Below are 15,731 nucleotides of genomic sequence, written 5' to 3' on the forward strand. Positions count from 1 at the left end.
ACAACTTGCTGGGATTTCCCTGAACCTAAGTTCCATTTCTGCTTTTTGAAACCAAAGCCTTTTATCTCCATTTTGCCCCAATATTTCTTTCCTATAGAAAGTACATACCGGTAATGGCACATTAAATTTCTGTCACATTGGAATTTTTCAAGTGAGAATTATCTGTCTTATTTATGCTGTTGGGAAAGATTTTGTAAAACTGTGGCTTAAAGTGTATAATTTTATCTTTCACAGGTTTCCTTCATGCTCTTCGACACCAACCCAATTAAAACGGATGCTTAGTTATTGTTGTATGATTGGTAGAAAGTTATCTCATCCCCTCATGAAGTTTCAATTTTCATCCACTTTGGATGAACTGTAGAATTAGGAAAAAAATCTCACTTATGTTGAAGTGTCACAAAGCTTGCCTTCCTTCCTTTAGAGGTATTTCTAAAATAGGACTTTAGTTTTACTCTCTCAAGTTCTCTGAATGAAGGAGAGACAATAATGTGATGCAATGAAGGGAAAGCAGGAGACTGACCTCTTCCTGAATTCAGGAATAAAACAGAACAAAACACAACCACATCACCATTTCTCATCTGATAGCTATTATTTTCTAGGGATAAAAATACAAATATGGTACTATTTTGCTCACTGTGGAACTGTGCTTAAGCCCATGGCAGAGCCTTAATCTTGGCTACTGACATACACAAATAGAATATATCATGTGTTTTCCCACCCTGGGGCAGATACTCTTCACGTCACTTCTCTATTGTCTCTTCTTGGAATGTCACTGAATCCATCAAATGGCTAGTACCAAGCTTTCTGAAGGCCAAGACTAGTTCTTTATCTCAGAGATACTTGAGTTCACTTTGAAAATTTCTGTATGTTCTGCAAGTATCCTTATTTAAAAAACAAACAAAACCTATTCTCCTTAATGCCTCTGTCCATAATCAGCATTGTTCAAAATCCCCTCAAAACCAATTTATCCTGGGGGCACCTGGGCAGCTCAGTGGGTTAAGCCTCTGCCTTCAGCTCAGTTCATGGTCTCGGGGTCCTGGGATCGAGACCCACATTGGGCTCTCTGCTCAGTAGGGAGCTGCTCCCCCCACCCCCCATCTCTGCCTGCATCTCTGTCTTCTTGTTATATCTCTCTGTTAGATAAATAAAATCTTTAAGAAAAAAAAAAACAACCTATTCATCCTGTAAATTTAATTCACTCCATTGAAGGATTTTGATTTTCTTTTGGCTGTCTTTATTCTTCCTGAAACATTAGGAGAGACTAAGGGCTATTATTTCCAAATGACATTTTTGAACTATACAAATACATATTTCTATTGCTTCTGTTCATACACACACAAAAATTGTTACATGATTGCAATTTTTTATGCAAATTTGAGCACAAACTCACTGGAATGAATTTATCAGCCTCTGAATACCCACTGTGGGCTACCACAGACCATTCCTGTAAATGACATGTTTCAGCCCAATGGATAAATATATTTCAAAATGAAAAGGGAAGTATTTAACATTTTTCTTACTTTAATCAGATGTTCTGTAGTTGGTAACTAAATTCATTCATGTCTTAGTATGGAAAAAGGTCTTCTAAAATTAGAATAAATATCTTAATTATTACAGAATAAGATGAACAAAGCAAATATTAAAGCAGTAATTGGTGTGTTAGCCTGAATTTGGTGGGGTAAAACAAGAGGTTAATAGGTATATGTGTTGGAAAAAAAAAAAACCCAAACTGCTATATCTATAATTGTGCATTAACTTGTTTATATGATAGTGATTGATATTTAAAAGATTTGGGGCCATTTTAAAAAGCAAGATGTTTACTCTTTTACCCAGCAACAGCCTGGGAAATTTAACTGAAAACAGCTGATGAAGTGATCATGCCAGACCTCAGTGTAAATGTCAACAGAGAAAAGAGAACTGTTTGTTGGTATGCTGCTTGTTTGTTTTGCTGAGAGAGAGAAATTTGACTTCAAGAAAGGAAATTGCCTTAAAGGAAGAACTAGGGAAATAGTTTTTCTCCTAAAAGTTTCAGAGGGCTAGCATGTAAACTCTGATAAGCAAACAAATAAGAAAATAAGTTAATTTGAGATATGGTGTTTTAATACAATAAATAGGAAAATTGAGTGCTAATATCATTGAGATATTAGAACATTAAATTTTTAAGCATCTAGGCTAACATAAAAATCCAAAGCAGAATTTTTGTAATCATGTTCAATGGTACATCACCCATTTAAGAACCTTTTATGTGCAAGTACCTGTATTAAATTCTATGGAGACAAAGTAAAAAGAAGATACACGTAGACTTTAAGAACCCTCTGTAAAGAAAGAGGACATCAAGCAGGTATTACATTTCTATTAAAGTCACTGGAAACTAAAAAAAAAAAACCTACTTTAAGTTCTGAGATGAATGATTTTAGCTGTCCAAGATGACCCATAAATGGGGCACAGCCCCTGATATTTGAATCAGTTTGGCAGAGGTAACGCTGCCTATTGTCTGAGGCTATGTTATAAGTAGTCTTGCAACTTCTGCTTTGATTTCTTGAAACAATCAGCCTGGGTGAAATTGGCAGCCACATTATAAGTATGACCACCCCAGGGTGCTCACATAAGGGAGCCAAGTTAACCATGTGGAGACGACACAGAGAGAGAGACCAGTGATAAACATCTTCAAGCCATTGCAACTCTCCCAGCCCGACCACTAGAGCTGACAGTGTAGTGGCCACATTGGAAGTTTCAGCGCCAGTGGATATCATACAGAGAACCAAGACTCTAGTCAAGCCTTTACAAAAATCTCCAGCTATTTGAGGAAGCAAACATTCTTGTTTTGTTCCTCATTAGTATCAAGACCATACCAGAGTAATAGAACTGTTAGAGTGTTGGAGATATTTGCCATGAATGTTTTTGGTGAAATCTTGATCACATTAACAAAAACTTCAGTTTGCTAAGAATTGGGAAGGATGTTGAATTCAGGTTGATTTCATCCAAGTAAGAGTTTTCCTATGTTCTTGATCACTCAGTGCATTAATTATTCTAATTTAAAACCATTTGAAAACAACAGTGTACAACTTGGTTGTGATTTATTAAACATTCGGTTCTCAATACTAATAAGGCTTTTGGAGTATTGAACTTCTATTATTAGTGGGTTTGACCTATTTCATACTGTACTTCTCTGCTGTTGATACCAAATTTATACTAACCTCATATACTGAATATGGGAAAACAACCACCTTTTTTCTATTAAAAAAATACATTGAATTAGAATTACTAGTTTTTTGAAAACTTTCATAAATTGTTTTTATTTGGGTGAGTGGATAGTGAATTTAAGATTAAAATTTCATAGGGTTATGGCAACATTTCATGTTTAATTTTTCTAGACAGTTTTATAATTTTCTATTTTTCTGTTGTTTATCTCTTTCACCTAAGTGTTCAAATATACTAACATAAAATTTTTTGCTTTTTATTATGGGCTTAGTTCCTCCTGAATTTATACTTATGATCCTCTTTACATACTATTTTAAGGCTTTTTTCCCCTTTTCTATGGATCATCTTCTCAAAGGTTAGTTGATCTAATTATTTCAAATAACAAAGTTTTGGCATTATTGGAAAGTTTTTTGTTTTTTACTTGACCTATTTTTGCTTGAACTTTTATCATTTATTGTTCAGTTGTATTTGAGTTTATTCTTTTTTCCTGTTTTCTTATTTCCCAAGCTAGAAAATTATCTCATTAATTTTTAATTACTAGAAGAGTCTGGAGGTTTTCCCAAGTGATGGGTCAAGCATGATGCAATGAGCCATGCTAATTGTTCTGGAGTGATGGGACTAGCTATGGAAATTCAGGCAAGGGTTTTAGGTATTGAGGTGATATATATATAGATGTAATTATAAGAAGTGACTGGATACAAGGAGAGGATAATTTGGAAAAGCAAGAAATCCATTTAAAACAGCTGTTTGGTTTATCTAAGCTTCAGAAATAGTCTACCAGAATGGAAACTTAATATAGGTGGTAGCACTAGTGAAGATGGAGAAAAATAAATGGATTCAAGTTACATTTGTGACATAAAATTGCCTGAAATTCTTGAAGGATTAGGTCAGTCACTGTTAGGCCATTTCTCAAGTGTGGCATCGCCAGTAAGCAGAATAACATGCTTCTATTGTTGTTACACTACTTGTTCAATAAATGAGTGGAAAGCTGCTGAGTTAGTGATGCCCAATGAGGAACATTCTTCCCCTTCCTTTATATTTTATTCTGCTTAAAGAAGAAGAAGGAACCAATGCATAAAAGAGCAATATTATTTTAGTGAGTGCCCATTTAGTATTATCAATTTTCCAATTATTTTGATTTCAGTATTAGGTTTAATAACAAGATTTGGGTCTTTTGTCTATTAGAAATGTGGAGTTAAACTTTAGGGGTAGTGTATCTCATTAGTATGGATTCATGAAGCCCGAGAATTTTATTCTACAACAAAATATAATGCATATTATTATCTGATACCGAACAATTTTCATGACCAGTAGAATTCTCCATGAACTGTCATAATTCAAAAAAATTAGTTATAGACATAGCTAGGGGAAACAGAAAATAGGAAAGGTGCCTATTGATTTCCCTAGCTATTTGGAATTTACTTTCTTAAAGTTCTAATTTAATACTTGATATTATAAAACAGGCTATATATCTTAAAAGCAGTTACATAAAACAAGAGGGAAACTACAAAGAGCCATTAGAGCTGAAGAATGGGAATATTTTGCATATGGAGAAGACTAATGCTTTAAAGAAGTAGTCCTCTTAATATTTTAAAAGTACATTTTAATCCATCCTCAGATAACTGAAGACATTTTATGTTTATTGAAAAAATAAATCTTAGATCAGGTTTTTATTTTAGGGATGGCTTGTTTAACACATTGATAAGGTTACATTAAACTTAGAGGTTTCCAACTCCATAAAGTTGACAGTATAAAATCTGATCTAGAAAGTAATTCTATTCACATTTTGGTTTCTCTTTGGTAGAAAGATTCTAGATAGGAAATGAGTAAAATATTATATAATGTTTGTAGAAAATAATTTATTAATGTGTTGGTAAAACTTGAACATTATTTTTATTTTTTATTGACATATAATTGGCATACTATGTAAGTTTCAGGTGTACAATGTGTTGATCTGATACATTTATTACAATAGCATTCCCTCCAAAGTATTGGCTGGGACCTCCATCTATAACATAATTAGGAATTTTTGTGTGTAGCAAGAGCAATTCAGATCTAATTTCACAATTGAAGTTCTTAATAGAATATGGTTGACTATAACCATACTATGTATTAGAACTCCAAAATGTATTTATTTACTAGTTACAAGTTTGTGTCCTTTCCAATATGAATGCCTTTTTTTTAATTTTATTTTTAGTTTTGCTATAGCTTAGTCTTGCACTACTATGTTAGGTAAGAATGAGGACCCTTCTGTTGTCCCTGATCTTGGAAGATAGCTTTTAGCTTTTCATTGTTGACTGTGATGTTAGCTGTGGGTTTACAATATAGATCTTTTATTGTGTTGGGGGTAATGTTCATTCTGTACTCAACTTTTATGATGAAAAGTTGTATTTTACCAGATCCCTTTTTTTTGCATGTATTAGGATGATCATGTAACTTTTATCTTTTATTCTATTAATGTGGTATTTCACATTCATTGATTCGCATGTTGAACCATATTTACAAACCTGGAGTAAATCCCACTTTCTTGATCATGGTGTGCAATACTTCTGATGTGTTTTTGAAATCTGTTTTATAATATTTTGTTGTATATTTTTGCATCTGCATTCATCAGGAATATTGGTCTATAATTTTCTTTCACTGTAGAGTCCTTATCTAGTTTGAATACCAGGGTAATTTTGCTCTCATAAAACGAGTTGGGGAGTGTTCTCTTCTCTTAAACTTTTTTGAGAAAAAGATTGAAAAAGATTGGCATTAATTCTTTAAATATTTGGTAGAATTCATCAGTGAAACCATCTGATCCTAGGCTTTTCTGTGTTGGGCGATTTTTTATAATGATTCAAAAATTGTTATTTGTTCAGATGTACTGTCTCTTATAATTCAGTCATGATCGGTCTAGGATTATAAGAATATCCATTTCTTCTAGGTTATATTTCTTGTTGATGCATAATTTAGAGTAGTCTTTTATGATTCTTTGTATTGCTAAAATATCAGTTGTAGTGTCTCCCCTTTTAGTTTGGATTTTATTTACTTGAGTCTTCTTTTTTTCTTAGTCTAGGTAAAGATTTGTCAATTTTATTTATCTTTTCAAAAATCAGCTGAATTTTTTTTCTATTGTTTTCCTGTTCTCTCTGTATTTCCATGCTGAACTTCATTATTTTCCTCCTTCTGGCAACTTTGAACTTAGGTTGTTCTTCCTTTTCTAGTTCCTTGAGACATAAACTTAGGTTGTTTGTTTGAGATCATCTTATTTACTTAATATATGCATTTGTTTCTATACACTTTCCTCTTGGAACTGCTTTTGCACTTTCTCCTAGGTTTTGGTGTGTTAAGATTTTTTTAATTTCTCATTTGTTTTTATCTTTGATCTATTGGTTGCTTAGGACGATGCAGTTTAGTCTCCATATGCTAGTAAATTTTCCAGCTTTCTTCTTGGGGACTTCTAGTTTCATAATGTATTCAGAAAAGATTCTTGGTATGACTTGTCTTCTTGAATTTGTTAAGAATTGCTTTGTGGCCTGACACATGATTTTTTCCTAGGGAATGTTGACTTTTTCTCTAATAAGTGTTTATGAGGATTTAAATGTATCTTTGTAATTATGGCTTTATTTGTACCCTGCATGTTTTGACACATTGCATCTTTATTATCATTTCGTGCAAAATATTAAGTTTCCTTGTTATTTTTATGTTCTTAAGCTATTTAAAAACATGCTTCATTTTCAAATATTTGACTGTGATCGAGGTATTTGTTAATGTCTTCGGGCTTATTTCTCTTCCCCATTTTATGTATTTTAAGCCCTTTGAAATATAAGACTTTTTTGTTTAATATTTGAATGTTTCCCACCTCCCCAATCCTTTCTGAATTCCTATGTTTAAAATCTTAAATTTATATTTAAGCTTATTAAAGTTAATTAAGTTAATAAAACTAAATAAAGTAAGTTAATAAAAATTAACTCATTTAAATTTATATTTAAATACTTAATCATTTCTGAATTCCTATATTTAAAATATTTTTAATGTATAGCATATAATTTATTTTAATCCAATGCAGTATTTGCATATAATTGTAATATTTAATCTGTTCACATATAATTTCTGCTATTTGTCTGTTGAAATCTGCCATTTCCCTAGTTTTAGTTTTCTGACTTTAGAATTAAATTAAATATATTTAATTATACTATTATCTATTAACTTGTTACTCATTTTTTGTTTATTGTCACAGTAGAGATCACAAAATAAATGCTAATTTCTTAGTGTGTAATATACCACTTCCATACCAAAGCAACTACCTTAGAGCACTTAATTCCAATAACTTCCCTTCCAGCTTTTGGGTTATTATAACACATTGCTATGTTATTGTTTTTATCAGCAATATTTAATCAAATTTACCCACATATATTTTCTTTCTGTTACCTCTTTCGTTGTGTACCTAAATGGTACATGTGTTGTGGTGTGTGTGTGTGTGTGTGTGTGTGTGTGTGTCCTATATCTATTCTTGGCTCTTTTCCTCTTTCACTCTGTTCCTTTTTCTTTTATTCTTTTTTTTTTTTATTAGAACCCCGTTTAGTATCTTTTTGTGTGTCCTTCTTTTGTTAAATTCTCATTTTTCAAAACATACCACTTTGATATGATATTTTACTGCATATAGAATTCTAAGTTGCCAATATTTTTTCCAGCAATTTCAAACACTGTTCTATTCTCAATTGGCTTTCTTTGTATTTTGGTTTTGTTTTTTGTTTTTAATCTCCCAGAATTCAGCCATAATTCTTACAGTGGGACTTTGGAGGAAAAAAATACATCTTTTGCCTCTGGCTACCTTTAAGATTTTCTCTTTGGTGTTAGTTTCCAATAACTTGATGATGATGTGGGTATATGTGGTTTTGCTTGCTTGCTTTTGTATTGGACTTCATGGTCCAATGTTGAATCTGTGGTTGGATATACTAGAAGTTTTTCTGGTTGGGCATATTAGAAATTTATTACCTTCTCAACTATTATTTCTTTGCTTTCTGTTACCTCCTTCTAGGACTGCTATTAAATCTTATATATGTATTCCCAGTCTTGACCTTCTGTCTCATGATCTTTGCTGATGCTTTTGTTTCCTTATGCTACTTTATAGTTTGTTCTGACCTAACTTCCCTGTCAACAGCTTTTTCTTTAACTTCTATTAAACTCTTATACTGATTTGTTAATTTTAGCTTAGATTTAGTTTAGATAAAATTATTAATTTTAGATTATTTTTTGGTTAGGAAATAGAAAATTTGATTTTTTGTAGGTTCAAGTTTTCTATTGAAATACTCCATCTAATCTCTAAATATTTATTGCTATTAAATTAAAAATCTTTGTCTGATATCTCTAATTACCCAAATCTCCTAGTCTTCCTCTTGTCTTTATTTTTCTTGATACTTGACCCCTTCTCATCTTTTTAAATTTCTGACTTTAAGAATGCCAGACATTTTATTAAAAAACATTGTAGAAAATTTGAGGCTTTTGACAATGTTATATTTCCCCAAGAGCATCTATATTTTTTGTATGCGGTATTTAGGGAAGGATAAAATCACTTTAATCCAAGTATTCAAATCCAGATTTAATTTTTATGTGATCTAATATATATCAATATGCTTTTGTTGCTACTACACAGCCCTTTGGAAATCCCATCTGAAAGATGGCTGTTTAGAGAGCTTTTCTTTCTTGTTATATCCAGATATCCAATTTTTGTTTGCACAGTCCTGTGTGATTATTAAATGTTCTGTTGAATTTCTAAACATCTCAGGAGCCATTTTAAAATCAGTTTTCTGTTAAAATTGGAATGTTAATTCCAACTGTTTGCATTTCCCTTCTGTCCAGCTTTCTAATTCCTTCAAAAGTTGTTTGTATCTTTCATTTATCTTTTCTAGCTCTTTTTGATAGAAGGGTTGTTCTGATAAAAGCTAATTTATTATAGACAGAAATTGCTTCTCATGCTCAGTTTCAGTTGGATAAAATCGGATTCCAGCTTAGCTGACATGTTTTTGTCAGCATAATACTACATAACACTTTTGTTTTCCATGCACAAAGTTCCAATATTCTTTCATTTCTTAGAAATTATTTTTGTATTGGTACTCTTTCTTTTTAACCAGTAACAAATCTTTTTATGGATAGCAATTTCAGGGTCTCAGTGACTTTCAAGATTGAGCTAAGGTATGAGTATGTGCAGTATATCCTAAATAGACTGCATGAGATACTTACTTTTTTTTTTTTTAGTATAAAACAAGTTCATGAGAATATTTTTAACACAGATATGGTGAATTTTTTTGATTGTATGAATGCTTTGTGTTTCAACAATTTTATTTTTGCCTCTGAAAAGATCTAAATAGCTTTCAAAACTGAAAAGACCTATCACATATCAGATTCCTCCTTCTGGCCCTAGCCCACATTTCTTATCTTACTGTTTTTCTAGAGAAGCTACTTAATCTCAACAAAGTGAGGAAGGTATTTCCCATTGTTGAAATGTACTTTTATTTCTTATGTCCATGCTTTGGCTTATGCCATTAATTCTTCTTGGAGTATATTCCATTTTGAACATCACTTGAAGTCTTATACATTGGTTAAGAATCCACTTAAATGGCAGAGCTCCCATGATGGGTGTTAAAGTCACTTAAATCATCTTTGAAAGAAAGAATGGAAATTATCTATAATTCTGTGACATGTGCATACGTTTTTGCCTAGCATGCCTATGTAATATGCATACATTTTATAATATAATGTTTTTCCCCATAGTCACTGTGTATCTTTGTTACTTCACACATTACTGTAATCATCTTGATACTGAAGGCTGATGCTAAATACTGTGAAATCCCCAAACTTGAGGGTTTTTATATAACAGCTATTCATTTAAAATCATGAGAGTTAGTTAAAATCAGATGGAGCAAATAGTGGGATTACATTATTTCTGTTTTTTATATCTAATAGAATTTTACAGGTTTTTAAAAAAATCTTTGTAAAGATGAAAGAAATAACTGTACAGCATAAAATAAAACCACTTTAGGCACGGAAATACAAATAGCAGGAATCTTGTACATATTATGAACTCTTGGATTCACAGCATTTTAATGGGAATACTATGATACTAACTCACTAGAATTTTGTTCATAATCAATTTTAAAAGCCATATTCCTTTTTGGGGATTGTTTTTCTTACTATTTTTCTATTATCCCCACTCAGATCAATTGGTTGCAAAGTTGGAAAGTAAATACCTCACTAGAGTACCTAAGCTTTAATAGTATTCCACTGGAAGAACTTGTCTGAAGCTATAAAATCTGCTTGACATTTTACAAGAATAATAATTTAAAACCTCACACTGTTATCTCTGAAAATTTACAGTGTGCCTCAGAGGGTAGAAATAAACAAATCTCTACAACATTTGGGCTTGACAATTGTTTATTTTTTAATGACAACCCATTTCTATTTTTAATAGTACTTATTTTTGTAAACAGAAGGATCAAGCCTATCAGGACATGCTCCAAAGGATGGGTTCCCAGAATATTGGAAAACAGCATTCATGTTGTGCCCATCATTTATTATTGACATAATGGGTGGCATAGTCTTGCTAAATGTCACAGATCCCATTTTCTTTTCTTTTTTTTTTTTTTTTTTTCATGTTTCCCCACCTGTCAATACTCATGCAGTCAGCATGGTATTTGTTTAAACATTCTGTGTTCCTTCTACAACTTGTAGTGGAACCAGTTACAGAAATTCATCAGTCAGATTTTAGCTGACAGTTTTCACACTGAAACATGGTGCAGAAGGGAGCCCAGCTTGCTCTTCCCCAGGTGCATTTTCTCTGCCATGCCAAAAGGAGCATAAAATAATATATGATTGTCAGTTAGGGAAGCAAATAGAATTCAGAGATACCCAAGGGGAGGAAAATGTTGACTGTGCAAGTAAGACTATTTTTATACTTACATTTTTAACTATCAACATGCATTAATGAAGAGAAGGAGAGCAGCTTGGGGAGTCATTGGAATGACAAAATACAGATTTACCCACTGCATAAATAGAGTGGTTTAGTAAAAACTGAGACCCTATACTATAAGCAGCTTTAGTTAGGCTAGCAAAGAAATCTTTTCAAGGTGATATGAAAATCACAAGAAAATTCTTCTATAAAATAATTAAGCCCTTCATGTTGAAAATAATGGCCAATATGTTTGATGTCATCTCCACATACATGAATGACGTTGTCTTTCTCTCTTGTGTTTTATTTTCATATAAAATCCATAATTTCATTTTCAAATCCAAATCCATGAATAATAGCATTGAAATAAAATGCCACTTATTTCCTCTTCTTTCCTAGAATTAAGTTCACAGTAATAACTTGTCATTTCAGTTAATACAAGGCATCTTTTTAAAGTATATGATTTAATGAGTTTTGAGAATTGGGGAAGAGCTGAAGCCACAGTCACAATAAGGACAAAAAACATTTTTCAGCCCAAATAGTGTCTCTTTGTCCCTTAGCAGCCAATTCTCTATTTTGCTCCAGGCAACCAGTCATCTGCTTTATGTCTGTAGATTAACTTGTATATTCTAGAATTTTGTAGAAAAGGGATAATACAGTATGTTTTTTTTTTTCCCCACCTGGCTTCTTTTAAGCTAATAAACATAACTAGAGATTCATCCATTTGCTTATGCACATCAGTCATTCCTTGCTTTTGTTTGCTGATTCTCATTCTACCATATTTTTGTTTTCTTTATCCAACTGCCTGCTAATAGATGTTTGAATGATTTTTAATTTTTAATACTGTAAATAATATTGATGTTAAGATCTGTGCATGAGTTTCTGTGTGTACACATACACACACACACACATATGCTTTTATATCCTTTGAATAATATACAGATGTAGAAGGCCTGAGTTACATACTATGTGTATATTTTTTATCAAATTGCCAAAGAGTTTTCCAAAGGGTTGCACCATTTTATATTTCTTCCAGGAATGTATAAGAATTCTATTTTCTCTACATCTTGGCCAGAATTTAATAGTATGAATGCTTTTTTAAATTTACTTCAGGGAATAGTGTTCTTGTATGCTTAATATGCATTTCCCTATTAACTAATGTTGGTGGGCATCTTGTTCAGTACTTACTTGCCATCTTCAGATTTCCTTTTCTGAATTGCTGTTGAAATATTTTCCCCATTTTTATTGGGTTATTTGTCTTCTTCTTAAGTCCTGAAAGTTCTTGATATATTCTGGAGACAAGCTCATTTTCAAACATATGCATTGGGCTTTCCTTCTAGTCTGGTCATAAAATAATTTTTTTTTTTTAAATTTCACTTAATTGACATTACCTTGCTTGAGAGAATGGAGTTTAAAGATGTCTGGAAGTCTCTTAAAATCATAGGATTACAAGGAAAGTGGTGCATAATAGGGCACAGATTTGGACTTAATTTAGTAAAGCCTTCCCTTTTCTTGTTGCCTAAGTTATTTCATTATAGTATAGGATCTCAAAGAGAGCTTATTATTTACCTCCAGTCCCAATACTGGTATAAAACTCTCTCTATAGACTGGGCTACTTTGCTTGTCCTATTTCTTTTTCTTTTTTTTTAAATTTTTTATTTTTTATAAACATATATTTTTATCCCCAGGGGTACAGGTTGTCCTATTTCTTAAAGTATTCTTTCTGTTGTATTGTCTACCCGAGCTGAAACCATAACCTCTAACACCAAATGCTCAGAGATTTGGGGGGAAACAAGTGGATAATGCATCTCTCATTTTAAAAAGTTCTTCAAATTAGTTTCAGAGGTAGAATTTAGTGATTCATAAGCTGCATATAATACCCAGTGTTCATTACACCACAAGCCCTCCTTAATGTCCGCCTCCGTTACTCCAGCACCCCAGCCCTCCAGCAATCCGCAGTTTGTTTCCTAGAGTTCAGTGTCTCTTGTGGTTTGCTTCCCTCCATGTTTTTATCTTATTTTTTTTTCCTTCCATTCCCCCATGTGCATTTTTTTATTTCTTAAATTCCACATATGAGTGAAATCATATGGTACCTTTCTTTCTGACCTAATTCACTTCGCATAATACACTCTAGTTCCATCCACGTTGTTGGAAATGACAAGATTTCATTCTTTTTGATGGCTGAGTAATAAAAAAACAATGCTTCTTCCATGTAGACTAGTACTTCAGCACCAGAGATTGCCACATGATCCGAACTTGTGTGTTCAGGAAGGCACGGCCAGGGCTTCCCCTTTGCGAGGGGACTTTGTGTCATTTGGATTGAAACTCAGGATCTCCTTAAGAATCTATCTTAGTCCAGGATTCTTTAGACTGTATTCGTTCTTCTAAGAGAGGAGGGTTTTGTACGGGTGGATAGGTCTTTTACAGGGTCGATTGCGTGTGTGAGAGCATCCGTCTGTAGAGGATGGGTGCGTCTCTTGATCATCATTTTTTTATGTAAGAGGTATGGATTTCTTAAGAATGTGTTTCTAAGAATACACAATTTGGAGTCTGAATCAATATTAACTGTGTCTGTGTGTGACTACTATGGCACAGAGTGGAAGGATGATCACAATGCCAGCCTGGTCAGTTTTTTTAGTTACATCACTCTGCCTACTACACAAAATGTTCACATGTTTCTGGACAGCTAATTGTCAGTCTCAGCCTAAACTCGTTTTCATTGAAAGGGAATAGGGGGCAAGGGTATTAAATCCTTCCAGATATGTTTCAAGTGTTAAAATGAAAAACCACCACTTATAAATTTTATTGTTGCTGAGTGTAAAGAAACACATCACAAATACTATGTGGATTTCACATCATTTTTTTTAATGATTTTATTTATTTATTTACTTGACAGAATGAGAGAGATCACAGGTAAGCAGAGAGACAGGCAAACAGAGAGGGGGAAGCAGGCTCCCTGCTGAGCAGAGAACCCTATGCAATGCAGGGCGGGGCTCGATCCCAGGACTTTGAGATCATGACCCTAGCAGAAGGCAGAGGCTTCTCTGAGATCATGACCTGAGCCACCCAGGTGCCCAATTTCACATCATTTTTAAGCTAATGGGAATTCTATATGTGATTAATAACATAACTTCCAAATTACGACATTTGATTAAATTCCTAATGAAGGGTTTAGGGGATGAGAAAACAAATAAAAATACAGATCTTACAATACTTTTCTTGGTCACAAAAAAATGATGAGACCCTCCTCTTTTGCTTATGCTTCTCATGAATAATAAGTCTTTTTTTCCTTGATAAAGATCAGTGTAATAGTCCAGACTTGCAGTCATGTGCTGCACCATCTCTGTTTTTGATTTTTTTCTTTAAAAGTGAAAAAAGATAAGTTGTTTTTCAGACGGCAATGCTCCACAAATGCCACGGTGTAGCTGAGTTTAAATAGAAATACATAACAGATTCTTTTTTAGGTATTATTCTATCTAAGCCAGGTATTTCATACACCCATAGTTACAATATATTCTAAAGCAGTAATATTTAAAGTGATTCAAAGCCATGTAAATGCTTTGCTGCTAGCTTGTCTCTTTAAAGTGTCCAATTTTCTGAATGTCTCATATTATCTGTTCTGCAGTGCTGTAGAGAAAACATATTGCAAAACGCTTATTTCCTACATATTCCATCTTTGTCTGGAATACTGAGCTTAAGGGGAAACAAGGCTCCTGGAATGATCTGTTCCTTGCCCTTTCCCTTCTAAAGCCCCACAGAGTCAACTGTAGACCAAGGGAGCTTCACTGGTAGTTACACCAACATCAAATGAAGAAATAATGCCAATACACAAAACTTGTCTAAGCAATTGGAAGAGAAAGGAGCCTAATAACAAAGAATAAACAAAGACATTATGAGAAAGAAATATTGCCAGCTAGCCACCAGTGTGAATAAAGAGGCAAATTCTTCAACAGAATAACAACATAATCTAGCTATATCAATTATATCACAACCAACTTGGTTTTATTCCAGAAAGCAAAATTTGTATGTTTGTTTCCTATTAGAAAATCAATCACTGTGATTCACTACACTCATAAATTAAAGAACCCATAAAATAAAGAATGGTAATAGACCAGGAAAAGCATTTCACTAAATTCAACATCATTCATTTAAAAAAAAAAAAGAAAGAAAGAAAAAGACCTCTCAGAAACCAGTATTAAATAGTAACTGTAATCATGATAATGAAATCCTCCCTCTTTGTGTTTGAAAACTTGAGTTTGCTTCTAGGAGGATTCAGTTCCTCCTTATAGAAGCTGGCTTTTCATAACTAATCAGGGTGGCAAACAGATTGTAGATGTATGACATTAAAACATCTGAATTTTGGACTACTCCCAGAGCTCCTTCCTGCACTGAGGAGCAGGAGCAGTGGAACCAAAGCTTATGGCATTGTTTGTCCTATCTTAGCATGCTTTGGAATGACTGGAAGGGCTATCAAAAAGATAGCTGTGTCCCATTCCCTGAATATCTGATCTAGTGCATCTAGATGGAGACCTGATAATTTTCATTTCTAGTAAGTTCCCAGGTGATACTGGTGCTGCTTGTTGGGGTACCCAACTTTGAG

Source organism: Mustela putorius, unplaced genomic scaffold, assembly GCF_011764305.1.
Source record: "Mustela putorius furo isolate JIRA1106 unplaced genomic scaffold, ASM1176430v1.1 tig00000145_pilon_pilon_pilon, whole genome shotgun sequence".
Taxonomy (NCBI): Eukaryota; Metazoa; Chordata; class Mammalia; order Carnivora; family Mustelidae; genus Mustela; species Mustela putorius.